General features: G+C 33.6%; 1 non-coding gene across 1 annotated transcript; it reads right to left on the bottom strand.

The window, feature by feature from the left end:
• Nucleotides 1-8,115: 8,115 nt before the first annotated feature.
• LOC141635839 (small nucleolar RNA R71) lies at nucleotides 8,116-8,221 on the bottom strand. Its single transcript, XR_012540497.1, has one exon. It is a non-coding gene; the product is annotated as a small nucleolar RNA R71 (small nucleolar RNA).
• Nucleotides 8,222-8,603: the final 382 nt, after the last annotated feature.

Here is an 8,603-nt window from a genome sequence, read left to right as displayed (position 1 = left end):
TATTAGACTAATGAAAATTTTCGTAACTCCCACTAAACTCCATGTATAAACACAACTTCTCGACTTATCGAGAAAAGTTTTATAACATGATGAAAACATTGATTCCAACTCATTTATGTCCTACTTAAGACCCTCTCTTAAGTTTCACATTATCTTAGGATTGCAAGAATCTACTAAACTCAAGACATATATTGAATACATTCCTTCTAATTGAAGAAGTGGGTTTTAGATTCACTTGCTATATGTATATCATCATAATGAAATATAATCCCTAAGAAGATGCAAATAGACTTAAGCATTTCAACTAGTGCAAAACCCTTTGCCATCAATCAAGCTTTGATATCTAACAATTTACTAGGAATTTATTTCGGATTTTCATGGCTCTAAGCCTTGTATTGAGTTGTGACTTAAACACTCTCATGTAAATCATATGTTCATTACTTTCCAGAAGTAATTAACTTGAATCAAACAATTTCTTTGTAAGTTGCAAGCTCTTTACTTTCTAAAAGTAACACTAATTCATCATCTTCAACAAGTGATGACTTTAACCTCCTAGGTTTTGAAGAAACAGCGTCTTACACAAAACGTCTCATGTAGCCAAGAAAGACCAGTTTCTTGCGACATATTCTTTGTGGCTCTTGAATAATTTCTCCCACTCTGTCTTCTAGAAATAAACTTGTATTCTAGAAAGACAGCTTCACGAGCCACAAACTCGTTGTACTCGTGGTTATAGTAATGAAAAATGAGCATTTGTTTCTTGTGAAAACTTACAAGCATGGTACTCTACCATTTCATATCTCATATGATTCGTTTTAGATTTAGTGGAAAAATAATTTAGACAAAATGATAAAATTCCCAAAAGGATCAAGTAACTCAAAGTAATTTAATTGAAGTCCAAACCATATTGAATAGCGTTTGATTTCTTTGTCCAACCACACATTATCCCATAATGCGTGCTAAGAGAGATTAATTTGTGATACTATATCATATTTCCTTTGGCTTATATCAAAGTCTTCACTTTGATAATCCCATCACGACTAAATCGTGATTCCTGGAACTCTTTGAACTTCTTCAAAGATTTCTCTATTTACCTTAGTAAGTGAACACATTAGTGTCAACCTAAATCGTTGGTAAAAGAAAATGATCAACCTATTTTGGATCAATGATTTACAACCTCGATCTCCTTTTCAACCAAAAGGCACGAGACATCTTGCTTTGAATACAAGATACGCATATACCATAAGATTAACAATCTAATGGTTCCAAGAGTACTCGATAACTCTTTGCGTTCATCATTCCAGAATTTAAGGTTTAATCTTGGGTTACCAATTTGAGTCTTGCATCATCTACATGATATGTCATTCTAGTTTGGTTTAGAATATAATTACCTTGATAATGGGGCTAGCCATACATCAAATCATGGTGTATAGGGTCACAAAAGTGAAACCTCTTTTGTATCTTAACAAGTTTATATTCTTATTTAGAGTTTATGCACTTAATAGTCATAATTAAGTACAATTATAAACCCTAAACTAGATTGATTACACAATGACTCTATGTCTCGACATTATTTGATGCTAGTCGTTATATTATAATCATCATATGTATCGAATACAATGATGAAAACCTCGGTTTCTAATATTGACGAAGTAGTACTAGCAAAATTTATGTTAATCAAAGAAACATTTAAAGAAGAATGTCCCATTAGATGTCCCACAACTAACTTGCTCATTCTTCAATAATTTGGGGTAGTTTCCTTTCTGGTGTCCAACAATTAAGACAATGGAAACTTTATCGGTCGGGATTGATAGGTTTAGTATCGTTATTCTCAATAACTTTACTTTTAACATTACCTTGTATCAATTCCATTCTAATTTCACTTCTTTAAACCTCACCCTTTTCTTAACGGTTTAAGAGAATGCTCCCACTCATTTCAATGAGTCTTTGCTAAGAGAAGCAAAATTGAAATTCATGAAGACTGCTCTTCATTCGTTTGTTTAGTCTTAAAACTTTCATTGAAGTGGTTGCGGTATTTTGGTCAATTTTGATTTCCAACAAATCTAGTTACCAAAATGATGTAACGTTTCAAAGTACTTAACTCAATTAAGCATATGAGAAACAATTCATTGTAAGTAGATATGTTAGTCAAGAATCAAAAACCCTTTTGATCACTAATAACTTTTATCTATACTCTTCACAAGAGATCCTTACAATGGATAATACGAGATTTTTAGAAGAAAATTTAAATTTTGTCTTTAGTTACGATGTTTTAATGGAGATTTGAATCAAAAATCGAAATGATATCGTATATGAATTGTGGTAAAGAAATAGAACAATATGATAACGGAATAGTGGAAAACTTAACATTTATCGTTTTATTAATACTTGTAAACAACAAGTAAACCATTTACATAGTGACCTCTACCCAACTATGATAAATGATTCCAAGATCCAAATTCATATTAACTTGGGCATCGGTAAAGCCGAATACAACCCTCATCAATATAACTCGGTGGATTAACTCTTTAATCGATTCTACTTTTAGAACTCTTGGTCGATAAAATTACATTAATATTTATCTTTAGCCCGAAACACATCCGGCAACCGTCGAGAATACTTTCGTTGAGTTGAACCCAAATTTCGAATAAATGTGTCCATGATCCAAATTTACATCAACTTGGGCATCGGTAAAGCCGAATACAACCCTTATCTTTATAAATTTGGTGGGTAGACATTTATCACCCACTTCCCCTACGTAGCAAGGTTTGTACCCCGGTAAGGCCGAGCGCACTCCCTCACGAAATAGGTTTTCATGGTTTCTAATTTTTGGTAAGACTAAGTCTCAATTGTTTATTTTAGCGAGAGGTCCTGTCAATTTATTATCTATCACATTTTAAGTGAACTAAATCGGTGAACTACGATAATTGTAATTGACACGGTCGATTAACTCGATTTAAAATGATAATGCATGTTTTAGTTATGGCGATTTAGCGATGCATGCAACATATAAATAAAATGCAAAGCATAAATAAAATCCTAGTATGGCCTTCCTAAAATAGTAAATCTAATAAACTATTACAAATTCGGAAACCAACTCCTTTGATCCCTTGAACTTCGGTCTTGACATGCATTTCAAGGCAACACTTTCTTTGATGGATCGCCTTCTCGAGTGGCACCGTCTTCAAGGTACTCCGGAATAAATAAATTACAAAATGAATTACATAATTTCCTATTATACATTTGTAATTAAAATAAAAATAAATCTATTAAATTACAAAACGGTGATACGAGATCACAATAATTACAATCGAATCGATATTCCCATACATTTCGGGTAATATCAATTAAAACTAAGGCCATACTAAGTAAAATTACATAATTCAAAAATTACATAAAATTAAAATATGACAATCATAAATAAAATGCAGCATTATAATATGTATGAGCATGCCAAATTTTATGCTAAATCGCCTTTAAGAGCCAATATCGTATATTAATCGGTTTTTACGGATTTGCGTGATTTAACTTATTAAAATCACAATAATTACATAAATTCATATTTATGTACAAGTTAAGTATCCTCACCATCTTAGGACTAAAAATTAGTCTCCACTAACATTTGACAATAATTAAACTTGATTTCTTAATATTGTTCATAAATGGACCCAAAAATACAAAATTATGCTATAAACCTCAAATTAAATCATAAAAATTTCATATAATTTCAAAATTTGAAATTTAAACTCATGAACATTCTGGAAAAATACCATGACACTCATAATGTTCAAAAATTAGGTTAAAAATTTCAAAAATTTATCGAGAAAAATAATGTTGCGGTTTATCGGTTTTAACAATTATGACCATAAAAATATGAGAAAAATTATATTCATCAAATTTTCACTTTTAGATCTGAAATATATGATAAAATGCAATATGTGACATTTTTACTTTAGTCATGAAGTATGTTTTAGCATTATTACTAATTATAGTCACTATTTATGTGATTTTTCATCAAAAATTCATAAATCATGCATAAAGACTTAATTATAGACAAATATTTTACACACATCTTGTAAAATTGCATGTGACAACATACTAAATTTCCATGACCAGATTCGAAATATAACTCATATTAACCTATTTACCCATTTAAATACGATTTTAACTTAAAAAATCCATATTTCGAGCAAAACAACTCATTTTATCATGAAAAATTACAAGAAATCAGTATATAATATATGTGAAAACATATCCAAAAACCACTGGAAAATTCTAAGTCTAGCTATTTTTCGTCCAAAAATGACATTTTTCTCATAAAAATCACATTTTAATGCCAATAATATATAAAATGAACAATAAAATCCATAAATAAACCAAAATGTCCTAAAAATCACTTAGGACCAGAAACTTTTAACATGCAAAGTTATTTCGTGATTTATCAACATAAAACACAAATTTCAAGTTTTATTCGTTAATCGTATTATCTCGGAAAAACGATCCCGATCTTGCATGCAACAACCATAAAGCTCTGATACCACTTGTTGGAAATCATATTTTAAATATCACATATTTTAGTTTAAAGTTTTAGTCATAAAAACTTAAGCATCTTATGCATGCAAAACATATAAATAAGTGTAGAGGAAAACCGGTTTCTTACATTGAATATTTCGGTTTATGGGCACAAGTAAGGTCTCCTACCTTAACTTGTTCTTAAGCTATGATAAGTAATAGGATGATCCTCCAAAGACGTCAAGTATAGAAGCCACTCCTCTTGATTGCACCCAAGATTATCCCTTATATCTACTAAATAATATGTGCTAGATATTTGTTTGGTAGTTTACCTTAAAATTGATTACTAATACTCATATATTACACTAATAATATTAGTAAAATCATTTGAACAATTTGATGATTTTCTAAGACTATTTAGAAAAGACCTTTTAAGAGATGAGAAGAAATGAAGCATAAATCAAATATGCATGCATGTGAATTGAATGAATGTGCATCAAGAGAATTAGTAGAGTACAAAATTCTCTAGTGTAATAGGGGAGCACGGTTTTGGGGAGGTGGAGGACCAATATATGGTCCTTCCCTTTTTACTTTTGTTCTTATCTAAACCTTAGGCATGTAAGACTAGGTAAGTAGTGTCATGATGGTGTTATTTTAGCTTATTAAAATAAATCACCACCATTCACTAACCCTCTACATTTCGGTCCACTTATAAAATGGACTACCATTTTATTTTGTCAATTTGTCAATTGTCACACAATATGTCACATGTAGTATATTACATGTTATTAATTAATTTAATGCATATTTATCACATAAATATCATTTTATAAATTAATTAAATTACATACAACAAATTGACTTGTGATACTTGATCACATAAATAAAATGGGTCATATAATTATAATTCACAACATCTTGTAATTATAATCAACCATTCATTCTTATCTCTATTGTTTCTCAAACCATAAACAATTTTAGTAATAAAACATTTTTATTACTAAAATAAATCTTATTTAATCCCATTACAATAAGATATCAATATTCTCTCTCACTAATTGAATTGTTCAATTTTAAGGAATTGATCAACTTGTATCGTCATACAATTAATCAACTTTACAGATTAGGGCATCATCCTTTATGTGTGACCTTAAGGGATCAACTGACCACCACCGTCCCAGGACAGTAACGTCAAACTCTAGCAAGCCAATCGTTACCGATTATTATTGATCAGTTGACTATATAATGGATCATCCCTTACGTATTCTTAAAAATGAGATTTAAACATGTGATTATCATGATCGACAATTGTGATCGCATTATTGTCGGGGACACTCCAACATGGAGATCTTATTTTACCATCCAATTTCGCTATCGTGTCATCTTCCCCTGCTGTGAAGACGTCTGAAGGACGCAAAGGTTGAGCGATGATACGTGCATTTTGTATAGTCTTTTTAGCCTATTTTAGCACGTATTTCTATGTACTTTCGTACTATTTATATTGGATTTTGCCCCGAATTGGCTACTTTGGTTCGTTTTGTCCGTTTTGTCCATTTTGTAGGAATGAACGTAAAAGTAGTGGAATCGTACCATTTTCGTCCCTTTTTACATGCATATTGAGGAGACGGGATTTTCAGAGTGATATGTTGCATTGGGATGCGTGAAGGAACGGTCTACGGAGCAGTCGGACACGAGTTGGAGTTGTTTCGGAGGAAGAATACTTGATCGAGCTGTTTTATTGGTCGATCGAGTGGTTTCTATGGCTGGAAATGGTCGATCGAGTAGTATTTTACTCGATCAAAAAGTGCTGGAATTAGGAGTTACTCGATCGAGCAACAATTCTACTCGATCGAGTAGATTACTTGGAGAAGTACTCGATCGAGCTGTTTCAGACTGCTCAATCGAGTGGTTTTGTCTTTCATGGGATTTAATTAGTCCGTGAACTTGTTTTTAGCTTATGGACTTAGTAATTTTTCTATTTAAACGCATAATAACTAGGTCATTAGCATTCAGTTTTTGATTTTATCATTCATCTTTCACTGTAAACACTACGTTGCTTTCTCTCTTTCACTGTAACTTTTACTTTCGGTTTTTCTCGCTCGGATTCAGTTGTTCTTTACGCCGGATTATTGCGATTAAAATCCCTTACTCTCTTTTATTCTTAATCTTTCATTTATTCATCTTAATTACTTGTTTTGTTCCTTTAATTTTCCGCCCTAATATCTTTTATGCAATTTAATTATTGTTTTATTCTGTTTAATGTTGGTTTATTCTTTGTTACTAGTTTTGACAATAGTAATAGAATGAGTAGCTAATTTGTTTCATGTTAGGATTAGGGGATCTACGGTAGAAATGTGACGATATAGTAAATAGGTTAGATGAATTAATTATGAGACTCTGTTCCCATAGCAATTTAACTGTATTTACCGACTTAGTTGAGTGCACACTTCTGAGTCACCCTTTTAATCTGGTTAAATTTAATCCTGGATCGGAATATTAGACTAAATAGGCCTGCTATGAACAGTAGACTACCCTGACGAGGACGGAAGTTAAGTTAGTTGGAATCTAGGGTATAAAGTAGACCGGAAGGACCTTTCCATATCCGTCTCGCAGTAATTTATCTAAGTTGTTTACAGTTGAGTCACTGGACTAACGTAGTGAACCGAAATCCTGACATGTTCCCTCTCTATTGATAGTTTATTCTCATTTTTTGTCTTTATTGCTCTTTCCTTGCTTCTCTTCCTTTTAAATCTTTTAGTTTAGAAACCAATTACAGACACCCCCCCCCATTTGTGACCAAATAGACAGACTCTTACAGATATCTTGCCTCCCTGAGGAGATCGACCTAACTTCCCTAGCTATATAGTAAGTTTAGTTGGTTATTTTTGATAGGTATTCAACAGCCCTGTCAAATTTTGGCGCCGTTACCGGGGAGGCAATTGCCCTATCTGTCTTTGTTTCGTTTATTTTATCCGTCACAGGGAATTTTTATTCCTTGAGGCAGTTGTTATTCATTTTCTTTCAGTATTGTGTATGCCCAGGTCACATAGGTTGGAGTTAGTTTCAGCTGATTCTGAGCCAGAGAGACTGTTCAGGCATAGACTCCGTCAGCAAAGAGAATCACGAAAGGAAGACTTGAGTACTTTCGAACCCGAACTTCAGCATTTCCTATTTACAGAAAACTCGTCTTTTGAAGAAGACACTTTTAGTTCTGTAAACCAACCAGTAAATATGCCGAATATTGCAAGTCATTTGGAGCCTAAAGCATCTTCTATTCCCAAAGGTTTCAATCTCCAGACTGAGGATGGAAATACTTTTGAATTCGTCCGTCCTATATAAATCCGGTGGAGAGAAATCTCTTTAGAGGTGTGGCAGGTGAAGACCCGAGGAAGCATATGGAGGTCTTTACGGACTACTGTTCTTCTATCCCCGCCACAAAGGGGGTAACTCAAGACAAGATTAAGGAGGTGCTATTTCCTTTTTCTTTGACCGACTACGCCAGGAAGTGGCTGACTGATTTGGACCGCACGGCCGCAGGGGTCACAGACTGGGAGACCCTTGCTCTTGCTTTTTATAAGAGATATTTCCCTCCACAGCGCACTAATCATCTGAGGGCAAAAATCACTAGTTTCAAGCAGGCACCTGATGAAACTTTCTATGAAGCGTGGTGCCGTTTTAAGAGGTTGGTGAGGTCTCTTCCTCACCATGGTTTTGATCCGTGGTTTCTGTCCAATCAGTTCTACAATGGGTTGTACGATGATCACAGAGCCATACTTGATGCATCATCCAACGGAAGATTAAAAAAGAACACTGACGATGATAAGGGATGGGCCCTTATTGAAGAGATGGCGACCCACTGTGCTGAGTATGGGAACCCGAGGGATGGTATTAGAACAGTTCATGCAATCGATAAGCAAGTTGTGGCTCAGCTGGAAGCCATGAATGCTAGGTTTAATAAGTTGGAGTTGCATTTTGCTGGGGAGCCTCAGACGGTCCATTTGCTTACTAGAGGGTAGACCATCACATGTGAGAGGTGTGGGAGCAACGACAGTCACACTGCTGTTGGCTGTCTTACAGAGAAGGAACATGCCCTT

This window comes from Silene latifolia, chromosome Y (genome assembly GCF_048544455.1).
Source record: "Silene latifolia isolate original U9 population chromosome Y, ASM4854445v1, whole genome shotgun sequence".
Lineage (NCBI taxonomy): Eukaryota > Viridiplantae > Streptophyta > Magnoliopsida > Caryophyllales > Caryophyllaceae > Silene > Silene latifolia.
This window is presented reverse-complemented; position numbering and strand designations above follow the sequence as displayed.